Source organism: Coptis chinensis, chromosome 8 (assembly GCF_015680905.1).
Source record: "Coptis chinensis isolate HL-2020 chromosome 8, ASM1568090v1, whole genome shotgun sequence".
Lineage (NCBI taxonomy): Eukaryota > Viridiplantae > Streptophyta > Magnoliopsida > Ranunculales > Ranunculaceae > Coptis > Coptis chinensis.
Window position 1 is genome coordinate 90,045,880 of NC_141463.1, and position 20,418 is coordinate 90,066,297.

The 20,418-nt window shown below is 35.3% G+C and overlaps 1 long non-coding RNA gene and 2 pseudogenes across 2 annotated transcripts in view; 1 reads left to right on the forward strand and 2 right to left on the reverse strand.

Annotated features, from left to right (window-relative positions):
* Window positions 1-19,645, reverse strand: part of LOC147484186 (eukaryotic translation initiation factor 3 subunit E-like) — a 75,659-nt pseudogene extending 56,014 nt beyond the window's left edge. Inside the window, exons 1-3 of the transcript XR_015203650.1 lie at window positions 19,506-19,645; window positions 19,331-19,430; window positions 19,135-19,224 (exon numbers count right to left, since the gene is read on the reverse strand). The product of XR_015203650.1 is annotated as a eukaryotic translation initiation factor 3 subunit E-like (transcript). The remainder of the gene's footprint in view (window positions 1-19,134; window positions 19,225-19,330; window positions 19,431-19,505) is intronic.
* On the forward strand, window positions 6,241-7,654 carry LOC147484191 (uncharacterized). The gene is made up of 3 exons (XR_015205028.1): window positions 6,241-6,465; window positions 6,551-6,688; window positions 6,968-7,654. It is a non-coding gene; the product is annotated as an uncharacterized LOC147484191 (long non-coding RNA).
* Window positions 13,854-17,300, reverse strand: LOC147484192 (eukaryotic translation initiation factor 3 subunit E-like; annotated as a pseudogene).
* Window positions 19,646-20,418: the final 773 nt, after the last annotated feature.

A 20,418-nucleotide genomic window follows, 5' to 3' on the forward strand; every position in this document is an offset into this window, starting at 1 on the left:
AAAATGGGGATCTCTTGCAGGTGGTGATGTAAGAGTTTGGTAATGACGATGATTAGTTTTGTGTGGTTTTTTTATTCCTTGCCTTAAAGTCCTCTTATGTTTTTTGCTTAAGATCGAGTCCTATTATCTTTCTTGCTTAAGAGTCCTATTATGTGGGTTTTCTTTCTTGCTTAAGAGTTCAATTATGTTATGTTATCTCCAATTTGCTTAAGAGTTCAATTATCTCCAATTATATTAAGAGTCCAATTATGTTAAGAACAAGATGGTTATCCAAAAATAGCAATAATATTATTTCCCAACAAAATTATTAAGAAAAAATAATAAAACAAAAAAGAATAAATACCAATGGCAACGTGTCCACAACAAAAGAAAAGCTAACTCAAATTTATGTATGATTCCACTATATTTCTATAGTTAGCTTGATTTATTTGGGCAGAAGTACATAACAAGTACATAATTGGAAAAAAAGAATACAACAAATACAATTTGTAGCTACTTAATTAACACTTCTTAGTTGAAAAAGACTTCGGTCCTCAGCGCTTAGGATTGGACCGAGGTGCGTCCAAAGCACCTCGACACCACACATTTCGTTTTTTTTGTTTGTTTTTTTTATTTTATTTGTTGATGATTTATGTGTGAAATTACTGATGTGGACAACAAATGTGTGTGTCGAGGTGCTTTGGGCCGCACCTCGGTCCTAAGCTACCGAGGATCGAAGCTTTTCTCTTCACTTCTCGGTTGGTAGCTTTTCACTAGACCAACATATTAGTCATTCACTAACACTCACGGTTTCTTTTTGTAAACTAGCAAAAGAAAAACAAACAAATTAAACTTTGTAAATTGTATCCATTTTTACGAAGTTATTATCTGCAACCAAATTTCAAAGATTTCCATACAGTTATGTTTTACAAAGGCAATCTTTATTTCTTGAAATTTGATTGGCTTGGTAGCTAAGCGCAAAAGGTTGTGGACAGGAAATCCGCACTCACGACTTAGGGTCTGTTTGTTCTGGAGGAAATGCTAGGGAAAGGAAAGGAAAAGAGGTGTAGTTCACCTTTTCCATAGTTTTTTTGTTGTTTGTTTACCCATGGAAAGAAAAGGCTGCTTTCCGTGCGGAAACAAAACTATGGAAATGGAAATGGTTTTGAGTCCATGGTCCAGACCTAAAAATTTTAGGGAAAGGAAAGGAAAAAAAAATAAGGGCACAATTTGCTTTCCTTTCCACATTTTACCAAACAGACACAATTTTAAAACTGTTTCCATTCCATTTCTTTCCTTTCCTTTCCATAGTGGACCACTTGTTTCCTTTCATTTCCATTAGTTAAATTTTAACAAACAGACCCTTAAGTGTGTTGCGATGATATTTGAATGAAGGTACCACGTAATTGACGAGTGAGTGCCTGAGTCAAGTGGAGCTTCCACAAGGTTGTGAAGGACTGAAGGTTCCAACGGCAAGCAATATATGTATGATGAATGTAGCAACTAGCAAAAGGCAAACAAGCATGAGACATAATTTGTTAGGGCATCTCCAATGGGGGGTGTAAAATTACACCACCACTTAGGCTCTACATAGGTGCCATTAGGATTTTACATTTCTAATTGTATACTATTGTATAGTCTATAAATATCCACACTCTATACTCCCCAATGGTGAAGTGTAAAAAAAATTAGATTTTAAACTCGGACGTCACTTTAAGTGACGTCCCTCTTTAATTTAAACTGGGACGTCACTTCGTCCGAGTTAAAAAATTACTTTAGAATTAGAAAGGGACATTACTTAAAATGACGTCCAAATTTTTTTTTGTTGGGACGTTGGTTAAAGTGTCGCCCGAGTTATTTATCAACTAATAGTGAGATGGAGAATTTCTCACCTCCTCTATCAACTAATACTCTATTATCTACGGTATACCACTCCTATTGGAAAGATTTTTTTGATATTTGGAATATAAATCTTACACTCTCTACGGTTTACACCCTCCATTAGAGATGCCCTTAATATATGCATCATGCATGTTCATTCAAGGGATTAGGAGGCCAAAATTATCTTTCTCCCCAACCCCCCCCCCCCCCCAAGCATATCCCAAGTTGTAATAATTGTTTGTAAGTAAATAAAATGGTACTGATTAAATGCATCTAATTTATTTCTTAGTAAGAATTACACTAAGAATATGTCACATACATCATGTAACACAAGCACACAACTCAAAGTCTCAAACTGTGTTAGTTAGTACTAGGGTATGCCCGTGCCTACGGCCCGCGAGACCTCGACGTGCCTGCGATATTACTCCGACAACTCATCGCGCCTTCGTCGCAAGGCGTACACGCATCTTAGGCGTAAAATATTCGGCACAAGACCAGCGAAACAACTCAATTTATAAATACAGCCGGAAGGCCATCCCAATTACCCATTATCTATAAGCTCAAATCAATTGAAAGCGCTAACAGTTTATGGGCTAGCCCAACAATTTATAAGTCCAGCTGCAATTGTTGACTTTTGGTTGATTTTTAGATAGATCCCATAGTATTGATTACACTTAACAAAATTATACAAACTCTCCAAACACTTTGATCTGCCATGTCACAACTTAGAAAAGTCAATGACAACCATTGGATGGAGTCTCTGTGGGCTCCACACCATTGCTTTTTATTAGATAGATTGTGTTGGTGGACTACGTCTGACTATGTGAAATGTCCCAAAGTCTAGCTTACATTAAACTTTATATTTTGCAGATAATAAATCTCAACTATCAAACAATAAGAAGATAATAAATAATTCCTAATAACAACGACGAAGAACGATTATACTTCCTAATAATTCCTACAAACAATTATACTTCATATTTTTCATATTTACAAGAACAACGAAGACAATCATGCTTCATAATAAGAACACAATAGTATTTACCTATGGAAGGAAACTTGATGTGTGTCGATATATGCAATTATTCTTCTCAATGGATTGAACCGTTTGATCTTATTATCGAAAAAAAAAGGATTTTATGTAAAGAGTCATAACTCATACGTCAACTACTCGAATAATTAACGTGTGATAGTCAGGCTAATGTGCTCACATAGTCGCATGACACTCTTTTATACGTACAACTGATTATCTCATGGTACACACATTGCTTCCTTTATCACTATACTGATACCATTTTTACTTTACAGCTTATAATTAATTAAACCCAAAATTGTTGTTACTAATTCGTTTGCTGACGCTAAATAATCAGATGAATCCTTGAGGAATAACTCATTGGTTACCTATACCTACTGCTACTGTAGTGCACGTTGTAGCCCTTCCAAGCTTGATTCGCGAACACGGTGCCTTACTGCCTTAAGTTAGAAAGGAGTAAGCAACAAAGAAAATCTAGGGTTTGGTGGTAATTGTTAGACATGAAAACAGTATTTTTAACCTCTTTATATGCTTTTGTTAGCCTCAAATTTTCTATGATAGATGCCATTTACAACAGTTTTATACTGCCACCTCTTTTACATTCAACCTATAAGGCCAAAATTGCAGTTACTAGCTTACATTAAACTTTATTTTGCAGATAATAAATCTCAACTATCAAAGACTGCTACGCACTTAAACAGTGTGTTAGAGAGTGAATCTATGTGCTTTCATAAATAACTCGTCAAATTTGAAGGATTTCTATCCTTCACAAAATTTGTACATGCTTGGTACAACTGCAGTGCCAATTTGAAGAACACAAGAAAATAATTATGAATACCACATGACATAAGCTCGTGACCAAAGCAAATACTAAGCTATTACAATGTCTTGTTCCGGCTTCACAAGACTACTTGCATAAAAAAGAGGATAAATATCAAGCCATACCTGGTTGTAGTCTGCAAGATGAAGCTTCACCTCGTTGCTTACGAGTGCAATATACTCAAGACGCTTCAAATCATAATAGAACAACTTATCTTCATGTTGCATGACAATCTTCACAACGTCTGAGTAGTCAGTAGTCCTGCTATCAATATCTCCTCTCGTGCCAACAAATATGTAGCTGTTCAACCTTCTGATAGGTTGAGGTAAATTTGGCAAGGATTCAAGATTAGTGTTATAACATTTGTTCCAGTTAGTATTACCTTCTCTTTTCTCAAAAACAAATATTTGTAACCAATATCGCTTCTGACTTGCAAAGCATAGAGATCCTTTCGCCTCAAATAAGATATGGAATCCATTGCATTGGTGTTCTGGGAGAATGGTTCTCGTAAATTCCATTGTTGCACCAATATTTACTGAGTCGTGGAAACACTCGAGAGGATTAATAGTACAACCATTTTCACTTTCACTTTGCAGCCAGTGCACTTTATTCTCTACATATATCAATTGGGAATAAGGTGCAAGATAGGAACCGCATGGATAGGGATTTTGATATCTGCTCCACTCCTTGTCACCAACAGTAAGCACAACGCACCTCGAACGAAACGTTCCAAACACAACATATTTTCCAACAGAGTCGTTGTAAAACAAAGTCCAGGAGTAATAATTGCAACTCATACCGAGTGGTTCAGTCATAGAAGGGAGAGCCACGTATTGACGGGTGACAGGATTATAGACATAGAAAGTCTCAAATGGGTGTTTGCCGTGGAAGATCAACAACAATCCATTACAGGAAGCTTTCACTGTTGATACTGTGCAAGGAAACTGAAGAGAAGGGAACTTCATATCACAGATTTTTTCCACTTGCATAATACCATGTTTTTGCGTGCTGATTGTTAACATCTCGAAATAATCATCACCAAGTTCCTCCGAGTATATTTTCAAGATTATCTCTGCAGGTTGGGAACGAGAATGAGCAAGCTGGGAATTCACAAAATTAGGATCAGAGATAATTGAGTGCCATAGCTTGCATACAACCTTTGCTCTTAAGAGATCCTTTGCAGGAACTTTTACCAATATCTCAAAGATTATATCTTGAGAGAAATATATAACCATTGGGAATTCACACCTGTGACATATTACATAGGCACATAGTATTAGCTGTGAAAGTTACAGTATCAATTTGTACAAGGCAATAGTGTTAAAGTATCAAGTTTAAGATCCTTTGCAGGAATAATCCCTAATAACAACGAAGAAGAACGATATGATTATACTTCCTAATAATTCCTACAAACAATTATACTTCATATTTACAAGAACAACGAAGACAATCATGCGTCATGATAAGAACATAATAGTATTTACCTTAGGAAGGAAATAAAACTTGATGTGTGTCGATATAGCAATTATTCTTCTCAATGGATTGAACAGTTTGATCTTATTATCGAAAAAAAAGATCTTATGTAAAGAGTCATAGACTCATACCTCACCTACAACTCCTAACTCCTAATTAAGATTGTGTTTCTAAATTTTGCAAACTCCTAAGATTGTGTTTCTAAATTTTGCAAAAGTGTGATAGTCAGGCTAATATGCTCACACAGTCGCATGGTACTCTTTTATACGTACAACTGATTATCTCAAGGTGCACACATGCACTGATGCTTTGGTGGTCATATTTTTCCTTGCCCAATTATCCTCCCATTGCTTCCTTTATCACTATATACTGCCACCATTTTTACTTTACAGCTTATAATTAATTAAATCCAAAATTGCTGTTACTAATTCGTTTGCTGACGTTAAATGATCAGATGAATCCTTGAGGAATAACTCATTGGTTACCTATTATTTTTCACTAGTAGTGAATTGATCTCTGTTAAGGATTGGCTTAGCTGAATAGTGGGGTACTAGGAGTTTGCGACAAGAAATAGTAGTCTGTACTCTGTAGTTCCATTATCTTTATTTATCTTTTGGCGGCCCAAGATGTGAAAGAACGAACGTGGGATAATAGACTACTAGCATGTGTCCTGTGCTACGCATCAGTTCGCCAAGTTGTAAAGAACTAAAATGAAAATTGTTAAAAAAAACTAAAGAGAAACAATTTTTTGTGAATCTCTCACTAAGAAAAGAGAAACAATTTTCTAAAAATGGGGAAGATATACAATTCCTATACATAAATTTTAGCTTTTAAATTAAGAAGACTATCCTAAAATTATTGAAAAAAGAGGTGGTTCAATTTTAATAGAGATCAGGGAGCTAATTATAATTAATAAATATGAAAGATGTAATTTAAATAAACGTAGGGAGGTGGTTCTAAAATCTTAAAATTGAGAGATTATAAATACACTATTCGGTTGAGAAGTGTGGTTCCTACAAACCCGGCTATCATATAGTGTAGAGATAAGGGAAGATGTGAAAGAACGAGCGTGGGATAATAGATTATAAGGGTGAGAAGATACTAAATTAAAGTCTTACACAGGGAAAAGAGGGCAGAATAAATCAGTGAGGATGAAAGTGGTTTTATGGGATTGTCTTAAATATTCAGGTATCAATTTCTAATGCAGGGGGATTGAATCATCAGGCATGGCCTCAGACATCAAGAAAGCATACCGCAGAGCAGCACTTAGACATCATCGGTATTTAGTCCTCAGATACACTTATATTGTTGATGTTCCAAGTGTTATGCTGGTTCACCCGCTAACACGCTTTGTCTTGGTATAGGCTGGTCAGATCTTGCCAAGAAGTGAGAATGGAAATGATGGGGTGTGGAAAGAAGTTGCTGAAGAGGTCCACAAAGATGCAGACCGGCTTTTTAAAATGATTGGTGAAGCATATGCCGTAATTTCGGACCCTGTTAAGGTCTGCAGCTAATTTTAAGTGTATCTGATCTTGTGATGTGACTTGGATTTTTGTGATTCCGATGTTTAACCATATTGACGTTGTTCGATCTTTAAGCCAAAATTCAGGCACTTGATTTTAAAAGCATTTATTCTTTTGTGCTTTGAATTATTGTCTCCACTCTTTCATGAATAAGGATTTGACAATTGATGATTTCCTTGTCTTTCATTGGTAATGGTACTTTGTTTATTGTATTTCTTCAGGGATATGGTTGTACTAATTTATTAATTATGCATGCAGCGCTCCCAGTATGATGATGAAGAGATTAGGTATACTAAGAAGGACAATGTATGCAGCACCTCCAGAGCTTCAGATGTTCACAGCTATCCCTTCGAGAGAAATGGCAGCAGGAAACAATGGCAGGAGGTGCGGAGGTCATATAGAAACCAATATTCGCAGTGGTCAGAAACTTCTCGTTCAAATAGGTATTTTTGAAAACAATATGGAAGGCTCACAGGTGTTGAAAATTGCCTCAGGCTATACAGCCTTGTGGTTTGTTTGTGCCGCCAAAAGATAAGAAGCACCATTCTTTTCAGAGTTCAGCCAAAGGGAAGCCATTGAACCTTTGCAAGACAGAGTGCGAGAGCAACAACTGAAAAGGATGAATCTGTTGATGTGTTTGAACAAACGCAAGGTTTTAAAGGATTTTAAAAGCTGTGTGTATATACATTTGGGCAGAAGTTTCTGTCGTGAGGTTTTAATGGTCAAGGCCGAGTTCGAGTTTAGACCATGTCTTTTTATATATCGTGGAAGAAAGGAGTTCTGTTATATTATTGTGACCAAGTTTGGTTCATCTGTGATCACCGTCAATTAACAGAATACAGTGTCTATGGCTGAAGGGGGCAATTCTTATTTATTAGTACTAAACCAATTTGAGATTTTTCATTTTATTTTTGTTGAGTAATATAGAAAAACAATTTGAAGCTATGCGCAATGCAGAATCTATGTGAATAATTTGACGTCCGAAATCCGACAAGTCCAGCGAGCTGTAGTTCAATATTTTATGTCGAGTAAACTGGGCGATTTGTTCTCTCAACAAGCGAAACATACAAACCCCCTTCCAAACAGAAACATAATATGTATAAAGCAAATTTTCATGCAAATAACGATTTTTAGTCTGGTGAAACATACTAAACAGACACATAATATTAGTTTGAAATGTCAACAACAATTGTATAAAGGAAATTTAATGCAAATTACGATTTTCAGTGTTGACGGCAATATATACAACTATACACATACACTAGGGTGGATATACACTAGGGTGGAAAAGGAAATTTGAATGTTTGATGGATTGATGAAACTAAAACAAATAGCCAAAGATCCAAAGCCTAACCGGGTCGGGCTTTAATCACCCATAACAAACTCGTAAGCTCTTTCTCCTTTTTTTCACTCTTAATTCTTAAACAAGCATCAGACCTCAACCTAAAAAAAACAAAAAAATAAAAAACAAATTCAGAAAGAACTTGTGGCGCAGCTTGTTGCACGTTTGTTCTAATAATTATTTGTAAAATTTGTTATCATTATCAATAAAATTTTCACTTAACAAAAAACAAAACAAAACAAAATAATTTTTTAACTTTCACCAATGTTAATCTTTTATAGTTTTATCCACATAATAGTAGGGTTATATAGACTTATAACATTATAGGAAAGTTAACAATTTGTTGAATTATTGTAGACTTATGGATTATATTATGTAGATATATATAGACATAGTAGTATCAATTAATGGCTTAAGTGCTTAAGTAATTAACTTCATCAGTCTATATTAAATTCTTATTAGTCAAAGCACTCTAATTTTGTGAATTGAAATAAATATAATTTTGTTGATTTTTATTGTTTAGACCTTATGACAAAAAATAAATAAATAAATTATATATATATATATATATAATTTTTTTTTTTGTGGAGTGGGGTGTGTACACAATCTCCTAGCTCCGTCCCTGCACTAGGCGTTATAGAATATTATACACAAACACACTTGGCTCTACATAACTATTCCACACAAGCACACATAATGTTAGTATGATCTCTCACAAAATAACCATTCCTAACAAGCAAACTATAAACAAATTAGGATTTTCAGTCTTGATGGCCGAGTATATAAACATGGACCATTATCAGTCCAAAGCCACTAACACTTTCACAATGGCCAATATCACCATTAGATTTATGAGTAATAATGAAACACATGAATTGGTAAATGAATTCAACACCATTGGAGCCTTAAAGACATTTATTCACAATGAATACTCTCTTTTTTTCGATCAACAAATAATAATTCAAAATGATCAAATCATGGAAGATTCGGATGCCACAAATATTTTCATGGGATATGACATGCAAGTGTACACAAAGCTCTTCTCAACACAAGTTGAGATCACTGTAATATATGATAATATAGAGTTCAGTCTCGAAATTGCGACTAATGTTACTGTGGGAGATTTGAAAGAAGCAATCATGCAAATGCGGTGAACATTCCCATCGCCAAGAACCTTGTGGATCCATGATAAAAAAATGTTTAATCAGGATTTCTTAAGTGATTATATTGTCAGTGTGCATGGCGATATTGTTACTATGATATCTTCGGTCGAAGGAAATCTAATAGATATAATTAGGTTTGAAATTGAATGTTATGGTATAACAGAAGACATCACTATGTCCAAGAAGGACAACATTTTCCTGCTTCACGAGAAAATCCGTGAGTGAATCAGGTAGAGTTGATGGTGACAACTTCTTTGTGACTTGGAACGGAGAAAAACTTAAGATGGCAAGAACTTTGTAGTTCGATGGTATAGGAGATGGGGCTCTCTTAGGAGTGGAGTTCTATGGTATAGGAAATGGGTGGTGACACATTAGTTTTATTTGTGTGGTTTTTACTTTTTTCTGTCCTAAGATTCCTCTTATGTTTCTTGGTTAAAGAAGTTAAGAGTCGAGTTGAATTATGTTATGTTATTTCCAATTTGCTTAAGAGTTAAATTATCTCCAATTATGTTATGTTTCAATAAACAATCATCAATTATGTTATGTACTTCTGCCCAAATAAATCAAGCTAACTATAGAAATATAGTGGAATCATATATAAATTTGAGTTAGCTTTTCTTTTGCTGTGGACACTTTGCAATTGGTATTTATTCTTTTTTGTTTTATTATTTTTTCTTAATAATTTTGTTGGGAAATAATATTATTGCTATTTGTGGATAATCATCTTGTTCTTAACATAATTGAACTCTTAATATAATTGGAGATAATTGAACTCTTAAGCAAATTGGAGATAACATAACATAATTGAACTCTTAAGCAAGAAAGATAATAGGACTCGATCTTAAGCCAAAAACATAAGAAGACTTTAAGGCAAGAAATAAAAAAACCACACAAAACTAATCATCCTTATTACCAAACTCTTACATCACCACTTGCAAGAGATCCCCATTTTTTATGGCATGGAACCCAATGTTCTTGGCTTTTGAAGTTCTTCTCTATTCAAAGTGATAACAAAGTTGTCACCTTCAACCAATTCTGATTCACATATTTTCTCGCAAAGCATGAAATTGTTACTGATATGCCATTGCATTCAATTTCAAATCTAATATCTTTCTCGGATCTTCTTCTATCGAACTCACTACTATACAGTAACAATATTTCCATACGGGTTGACTGCATAATCACCTACAACCTCATTCTCTAGCATTTTTTATTATTCAATAGAAATGTGCACATTGGTTGTTTATGTCTGCAGTACGAAGCTTTACCTTGTTGTTTAAGTGTGCAATATTCTTGCACTCATGACTCTTCAAATCATAATAAAACAACTTATCTTCATGTCGCATGACAATCTTCCCAACGTCTGAGTAGTCAGTAGTAGTGCTACTAATATCTCCTCTTGTGCCAACAAATCTGACACTGTTAAACTTTTTGATAGGTCGAGGTAAATTTGAGAAGGATTCAAGACTAGCGCTATAACATTTGGTCCAGATGTTAGGAACCAACCAAGTGTCCACTGAAAAAGGGTCAACAGTTATCAAATTTCCACCTTAATATATGTTTCTTGATTTACCCCCAATTATAAAAAAATAAAAGAAAGAAACTTACCAGTTACAAAATCTAGTTTTTGGTCTTAATTGTTGGGAAAAAAAAGGAATAAAAAATTTGAAGTGCTGAACTAGTGACACTTCTTTCAAACTAAAAAAGATAAAAAAAAATCTTTAGCTAATGATGGAAAGAACTCCTGTATATTTTACAATGAGATTTTTTAATTTTTAATTTTTTTTTTATTTCTATTTTTAGTGGGGGCAAATCAGAAAGTTTGTTCTAAGTAAGGAATTTGATAACTGTCCATCTCTTTTTAGTGGACACGTGGTTGGTTGGAGCAAATCCCACTGGGAGCAAATCCCAACGGATAATGCGGATAATAAATCTCAACTATCAAAGACGGCTACGCACTTAAGCAGTGTGTTAGAAAAGGAATCTACGTGCTTTCATAAATAACTCGTCAAATTTGAAGGATTTCTATCCTTCACAAAATTTGTACATGCTTGGTACAACTGCAGTGCCAATTTGAAGAACACAAGAAAATAATTATGAATACCGCATGACATAAGCTCGTGACCAAAGCAAATACTAAGCTATTACAATGTCTTGTTCCGGCTTGACAAGACTACTTGCATAAAAAAGAGGATAAATATCAAGCCTTACCTGGTTGTAGTCTGCAAGATGAAGCTTCACTTCGTTGCTTACGAGTGCAATATACTCAAGACGCTTCAAATCATAATAGAACAATTTATCTTCATGTTGCATGACAATCTTCACAACGTCTGAGTAGTCAGTAGTCCTGCTATCAATATCTCCTCTCGTGCCAACAAATATGTAGCTGTTCAACCTTCTGATAGGTTGAGGTAAATTTGGCAAGGATTCAAGATTAGTGCTATAACATTTGTTCCAGTTAGTATTACCTTCTCTTTTCTCAAAAACAAATATTTGTAACCAATATCGCTTCTGACTTGCAAAGCATAGAGATCCTTTCGCCTCAAATAAGGTATGGAATCCATTGCATTGGTGTTCTGGGAGAATGGTTCTCGTAAATTCCATTGTTGCACCAATATTTACTGAGTCGTGGAAACACTCGAGAGGATTAATAGTACAACCAGTTTCACTTTCACTTTGCAGCCAGTGCACTTTCTTCTCTACATATATCAATTGGGAATAAGGTGCAAGACAGGAACCGCATGGATAGAGATTTTGATATCTGCTCCACTCCTTGTCACCAACAGTAAGCATAACGCACCTCGAATGAAACGTTCCAAACACAACATATTTTCCAACGGAGTCGTTGTAAAACAAAGTCCAGGAGTAATAACACCTAGGTGGATTGCAACTCATACCGAGTGGTTCAGTCATAAAAGGGAGAGCCACGTATTGACGGGTGACAGGATTATAGACATAGAGCGTCTCAAATGGGTGTTTGCCGTGGAAGATCAACAACAATCCATTACAGGAAGCTTTCACTTTTGATACTGTGCAAGGAAACTGAAGAGAAGGGAACTTCATATCACAGATTTTTTCCACTTGCATAATACCATGTTTTTGCGTGCTGATTGTTAACATCTCGAAATAATCATCACCAAGTTCCTCCGAGTATATTTTCAAGATTATCTCTGCAGGTTGGGAACGAGAATGAGCAAGCTGGGAATTCACAAAATTAGGATCAGAGATAATTGAGTGCCATAGCTTGCATACAACCTTTGCTCTTAAGAGATCCTTTGCAGGAACTTTTACCAATATCTCAAAGATTATATCTTGAGAGAAATATATAACCATTGGGAATTCACACCTGTGACATATTACATAGGCACATAGTATTAGCTGTGAAAGTTACAGTATCAATTTGTACAAGGCAATAGTGTTAAAGTATCAAGTTTAAGATCCTTTGCAGGAATAATCTCTGATAACAGCGAAGAAGAACGATATGATTATACTTCCTAATAATTCCTACAAACAATTATTTCATATTTACAAGAACAACGAAGACAATCATGCGTCATGAACATAATAGTATTTACCTGTGGAAGGAAATAAAACTTGATGTGTGTCGATATATGCAATTATTCTTCTCAATGGATTGAACAGTTTGATCTTATTATCGAAAAAAAAGGATCTTATGTAAAGAGTCACTCATACCTCACCTACAACTCGTAACTCCTAAGATTGTGTTTCTAAATTTTGCAAAAGTGTGATAGTCAAAGAGTCATAGACTCATACCTCACCTACAACTCCTAACTCCTAAGATTGTGTTTCTAAATTTTGAAAAAGTGTGATAGTCAGGCTAATGTGCTCACACTGTCGCATGGCACTCTTTTATACGTACAACTGATTATCCTCCCATTGCTTCCTTTATCACTATATACTGCCACCATTTTTACTTTACAGCTTATAATTAATTAAACCCAAAATTGCTGTTACTAATTCGTTTGCTGACGTTAAATAATCAGATGAATCCTTGAGGAATAACTCATTGGTTACCTATACCTACTGTAGTGCACGTTGTAGCCCTTCCAAGCTTGAACACATTCGAATTTCGAACACGGTGCCTTACTGCCTTATACAGCAGTTTGTACTTGAGCAGATTCTAGAACGATATTTAGAGAGGGCCTTGGTGCTTTCTATGATCCGTTTGTGCTTGAAATTCAGAACAGAGAAGAAGGCAGCGGCAAGTTTTTTTTAAAGAAAAAAAAAAGAAGAAGAAAGGGAGTCAGTTTAGAAAGGAGTAAACAACAAAGAAAATCTAGGGTGGGTTTGGTGGTAATTGTTAGACATGAAAACAATATTTTTAACCTCTTTGTATGCTTTTGTTATCCTCAAATTTTCTATGATAGATGCCATTTACAACAGTTTTATACTGCCACCAAAATTGCAGTTACTAGTTCGTTTGGTGACGTTTGATAAACAGAACTTTCAAGTTCTTTTGGGCTTAATGACATGAATCCTTGACATGAGAGACATACATAACTCAATGGCTACCTACTGTGTTGCACGTTTTTTGCCCTTACATGTTTCATCGGGCATCGCCTCAGCCAACGCTAATGAATTAATCTATAGATGTAAAGGTATAAAACACAAAACAAGATGAAAGCAAACAACCAAAATCCTTCCAGACTCTGGTTTCAAGAAATTTTCGCAAGAACGGCACCTCTTACAGCAGTTTGTACTTGAGCAGATTCTAGAACGAGATTAGCGTATTTGTAAGTACGCAAAGAGAATGCCTTGGTGTTTTCAATGATCTGTTCGTACCTGCAAGTCAGATCAGAGAAGAAAGGGAGTGAGTTGGAAAGGGCTAGCTGACAAAGACGCAAATGAATGCTTAGCGGAGGAACACCGGTTGAACACTTACACATTCACATGATTGGGTTCCATGACAACAGTTCCCAACTTGGAATCAATCTTTATGGCGTCAAGCTTTGGATTTAAGCACAAGATTCACTATCCATCTTTCAAAATCGTCATAAGTCATATTCAACTTTTCCGCAAGTGTTCTGTCGATTTTAAATGAAAAGACGGATGAATGGACACTGAATTTCTGACGTCACAAATTACTAGGCGAACAAAGTGAAACTAATTTACATATAAAACTGATTCTTCAAGTCGCATTTAATTACCCTATATCAATGCACCGATGTATTACTCGCACTAAGTTTCAAATATGAAAAGATGGGCGCTTTAGAAACTCATCCCTCAAAGGTATCGTAGTAAAGTTGCCTTCTTCAACACATTTTCCCAAGAAAGGATCATTCAAGATAACCCGCATTGAGTCCGAGATTCAAAGGCGTAAAATATTTCGTAGACATGCAGAAAGCGTAAGCATAAAATGCAACATGAAACAATCACAAACACATAAAATAGCATCAAGCTTATGTAAAGATCACAGATGCATATCTTCTCCCCACCAAACAATTACTAAAAGCATAGGTACAAGCACGCACACATAGAAGGTTTCAAGTGATGCAATCAAAGAATAGCGATGTTGTCGTAGATTCTACCGAAAACAACCCCGGTCAAACAAGTAGTCATTCTATATGAACAACTTACACGGAAAGATGGCTAACCGGTTGTAGCAGTAATCGCAACCCTACACACATCATGGACCATACAAGCAAACCACATGGCATGGTATACGTGGATTTGTGTCAAGTATACACGCCATGGTAGACGGGACAATCTCAAGGAAAGCATTTGGTGCAGAGGCACAAGTGCTACTATAACTATCTAGTTGTCACATGTATTCCATGAGTTCTCGAAATGGATTGTACCTCAATTATTTTTCAACTTTAACATTTTTCCTAAAATCATCATCAATGGGATAAATTATAAATTCAACTATAGCATGCCGTCGTTGGGTTCCAAATATATGGCAACTTCCCTTAAAAGGAAAAAGTAAAACTACTTATGGTAGAAAGCGGATATATATTTCGTAAGACAAAATATGTGTCATTGTAAGGACGTGTGGCACATAAAATATATAATGCAAATTTCAAAACTTACATCCTCACATTCTCGCAGCTTTTGCTGTGCACCATTGAGCCTCTAATATATTAATAGAATTGACCCTTCACATAAGTTCGAGCTTATGGAGAAATTGGCAATTTAACATGGTATCAGAGCCACTGGTTTCTGAGAGGTCTCGGGTTCAACTCCTACCAGGTGAAGATGTCCAAATCCTTCTACTGTATTTCCAAATATCTCAACGGGGGGAGTTGTTGACATATCACGAGTGTCCTCGAAGCTTATTTAATATATTAATAGAATTGACCTTTCACATAAGCTCGAACTTATGGAGAAACTTATGTGAAGGGTCAATTCTATTAATATATTAGAGGCTCATATATGTCAACAACCATCAAAGTCATAGTTCACATATAGACACCGCAAGAACTCATGTCGGGTCTTTGTAAAGAGTAATCGCTCCTCATTTGGATTACTTTGATAAATTCTTTGGAGTCGGGCCTTCTCTTTTGGTGATAATCAATGCAAAGAGCTAGATATCGCAAAAGATGGGGTGCATTTGTCCGAATTGCATTAAGATACCTGAAATTATATTTGTCAACTTCATATGCATAAAAAATACATATTATTTTACTTTCAAGTTATGGTTTTGTGTGGTCAATCGACTCTACTCTTCTAACTTCCAACTAGAGTGTATTCTCAATCGAAAGTGGAATGACTCTTTCGTGAAATAGTGATAGACATAACAAAAACTTCATACATTAAAAAGAAATTATATACATCATAGAGGAAAAAAGATCTATTATCCCATTTCGCCACCTTCATGGTTGAAAAATATGAAAAGGCTCCAATGCATTAGCCAAATTCTACTTTGCAGCTGATTGACCGAGTTTGAAAGTTCTCGCAAAGACGATAGGGTGTAAGACATACATCGAGATTGTGAGAAGTATACATATCTTGCAGAGAAGTACTCATCACAAACCTTTGCATCAATTATCTCCCTCAAATGATTGAGCTCTTCAAAGCAATGTTCCCGATTCTGATCGGTATTTCCACGGCAAGCTTTCCCCATAATGCACTCAAGTTCCCATCACATTTTGTGCATAAAGCCCGTCTTGATACAAAAAGTCAGCTGCACCAGAGTAGTTTCCACATTCAAACTGAAACTTGGTATACCGATCTGGCGCTTCAATCTGCCTGGACCAATCTGCACACAAAAAATACCAAACCTTTCAAAACTTACAGACAACAAAGCCCACAAATCACATCTGTAACGAACAATCAGTTCCAAATTTTTCACATAATACAAAACCCAAAAAGCCTAAGCATGCTTCGACTACTAAAGCCAATAGAGGAGATTTTTTGTATAGGTATAATTAAACCTAATCGGATAAATAATAGAATAATAAATAACCTAAACACCACAATCCCCATATCGAATTCCAAAATGGGGAACCTTCAAGCACGTAAACCACTATAACTCATATTTACACACGAGTGGTACAAAACATTGTCTTAATTGTCAAGATTCATAAGGGTCTAATTATCACCCAGGGGCAAAAACCCTTACATCGAAGAACAAGGCGGATGAATCACAAAACTAACATTGCATTAACCATTAACAATTCTCCTTCCACCCTTAACATAAAAAACCTATACATTTCAATATTAGTCCAAGCAAGCGGGGTTTGAGCCCCAAACCTCTGGTATCATCACCCAAAGGTTTTACCAACTTTGCTAGTAGGCACCTGCATATTAGTCCAAACATTCCTTCTCATATCATTGACAAAACATTATCCAATACCTCAACAACAATAAAAACAAATTAATTATCCAGCAACATATGAAGATTATATTCCTTAAGAGACTCGAGAATCTCAAGAAACTGAATCAAAGGAGCAACATTTCAATCTAGCCACAACCTCAACTCTCCTATCAATCATATCTTAAACAAAAACAACAATTAAACAAAAGAGCCATTCCTCAAAACAAGAAATTAAAACAAAAAGTTCAAACCTTGAGGGACATCTTCAGTTTTATAGAGATTTGTGAATGTCCATACAGAATCAACCATATTAGTTTTGTTAAGTAATTGGATTTTAGGATTTGGCCAGCTGGGTATAAACTAAGTTCTTGTAGGAATTTGTTAAGTAATGGGAAAACTAAAATCTTAGAGAGATTTGTGGATTTGGGTTATGGGCTTTGTTACAAGGCCCAGTACACTATATTTCACCATTCAAGCCTTTGATCAAAGTACCAAAGATTCATACCAAGCATACAAATAAATGAAAGATTCGGGGTGCTACAAGGATGTCTCTCTTATACAAAATATTATGATGACTAGTTTATAATTCACAATTGATAAAAGAAAATGAAAAATAACAAGTTTAGATATAAAACAAATTATTATTTTAGATTTTAGCATGTTTGATTACATTATTTTAGATTTTGGCATGTTTGATTACATGTTTTAACTTGGTCATACAGATACTATGTCATAACAGATAAAGAGTGCATGTAACTGTGTTGGTGCAACTAATTGTATTGTTTCTAACCCAATCTTTTAAATCGGATTTCAATTTTGCTAATTCAATTGGGGTATGTTGATTATTGATCATTGCTAATTCAATTTTACAGATAATTGTTTAAATAAATTATTGTATAATTATGGTCGATTAATGATTTGTATTATAAGAAAAAATGTTCGGTGTTTATGTATAAGAAAAGTGTAATTGGTGTTTATGTAATCAATTTTGATTGGTTAATCGGGCTAATTATGGGTTAATCAGGAATTTTTTTGGTTTAGAACTTCTTAATTATTTTAGTCAAAACGACTCCTTTATGTCACCCCATAGAAGCCCCAAACGACCCGGTGGTACCGCTTACATATACATACAAAACCACACGCTTAAGCTGTTTCATAGAAAAACCGAGTGCCAACTCTCAAACAACATGGGGTGACCGCTTTTGTGTGCATTGAGACTCGGTGGTATACTCAAACGATGCATGGGTTTCAATATAGTGAGACCGGTTGAATTGGTTATTGGGCCTGAGCTTTCCTGACAAACTTGTAATATGACAAATTTATAATATATATAGATTAGACAAAACCCCTTATATAACTTTTGTTAATAGTTTCGGAAGAAAAAAACTTGCCGTGAAGAGAAATAGGTACTTTTGTGAAATAAACGAAAGTTGGAAAGTACTAATCAAGTAGGACTCTTAAAAAAAATTAAACTAATTAAGGTTTATTACAACACATATCCCGAGGAAATCAGGACCACCAGTTAAGCCCTTATAACTCTGCTTAAAAACTGAGCTGTTTTGTATTATAGATATCTGGTTGATGAAACACTGAAACAGTATGGCATCAAAGAGTCTTGGACCAAATTACCTCCATTTAGTGGTGTGAAATGGGCCGGGCTGGGGCGGGCCAATCCTACCCTCATTTACTTCGAGGGCCTGTCGGGTCACCTAATGCTTAAATCGAAGCCTTTATTCGCCCCTCAACCCTCTCGAGAGGGATTGAAGGGCCGGGCTTGAGGGCCAAATGTGAGGGCCGGATACTATGTTATACATTTAATTTACAAAATAAATTTAGAAACATTAGTTAAAAATGATAAAATCGAATGCATTTCACAATTAAACCTTCAAACTACTAAAAAAAAACTTGTTAAAATTATATTAGTCAATTAAGATAAGTTAAATTTATTTCATAAAATATTATAATGAAATTATAAGGTTGACAAACTTAATAGATAAACGTTCTTTTAAGTGATTTTTAACATATTAATGCTAAAATGAAATATATTGTAAAAAAATTGATTAAAATATATGTAATAAATATTGAGGGCCTAATGAGGGCTGGGGTTAAGGGAGGGCTTAAGTTTCAAAGTCTAGGCCCTTACCCTCCCCTCAAAGGCTTGAGGGCCGGATAGGCCCAGCCCACTAATATGTGAGTGCCTCATATCCCTGAATGATTCCCCTGAAGGACCACACTGAAAGCAGAGTGACAAAAATTCAGACAGTTGAAGAAGTAATATAGAAGTCCATACTGAACATATCTTAGGAATAAATGGTTCTATGTTTTCAGCAATGTCTCACCATGGTATGTCTCACCCTGTCTGACCATATGCAAATATGCACACGTTATAACCGTTCATGACAGATCTAATCAATGGTTGGGATTCCTTATACACTTCATCTAGCAAAGTAAACAAAAATCAGGAGAGATGTGCAAGCAGGTTAAAATGCATTGACTATATGGATGTAGAAGTACCTTGGGTAGACGTTGGGCCAAAGACCCGATTAAAGTTGAAAATTTTCCAGCATCTTTGCTTGGTTTCAATGGATCTACCACCACAAGAGATTCATCATCCCCAATATGGTCAACAGTACTTCTTGTTTCAGTACCAAAGGCTGGTCAATCCTGCAGTAAACTTCGAATATTTTCTATAATGGAAAGGCTAATTAGGCACACATTCAAGAATCTCCTTTGGTTCCTATTACTTCAAAGTTTAATAATGACAATAATCAAATTTTCAAAAGTAAATTAACCTTTGAGATCCTGGACCATATTATAAAGATCCCTATTTTCTTTTACAACTCTTTGATATCCAAGAGCAGCAACTGACATTTCTTGAACCTTGTCCCCTGCAATAGTGGAGAACACTGAAGCCTTTCTAATGGAGGAACATGAGCGATTATTACAAGTTCATCATCCTATGTACTGTAAATGGCTATATAAGGTCTGGTTTTAAGCTAGAGCTCAGTATCAGGAAATCACATAGATACCTTTTTGCTAATAGGGTTAGCGTTGGGATCACTTTATAAACTTATGAAGTTAGGGACACAGTCCGAGGCATCAAAACAGGAGATAACAAATTAAATTTGCAATCAAACAAATAGAAACATACACCATTTCTCCACATAAACCTTCTTTCCAAATGAAAACATACCTAGTACTTGTAAATCATCATGCAATTGGGATTGTAAGACTTTAAATTAAGCTCTTTGTTGTAGATAGCAACAATTTGAGATCCTGCAGACATAAACAGATTCAGCAAGTTGCATTTCACTTCGTTAAGCTATGATCACTAATCATTAATTCCTTATTAATATGCTTATAGTATAGATCTAAATAATCACTGTACTTGGCTTTGTACACTTACTGCAGTAAAAATAACTACTGA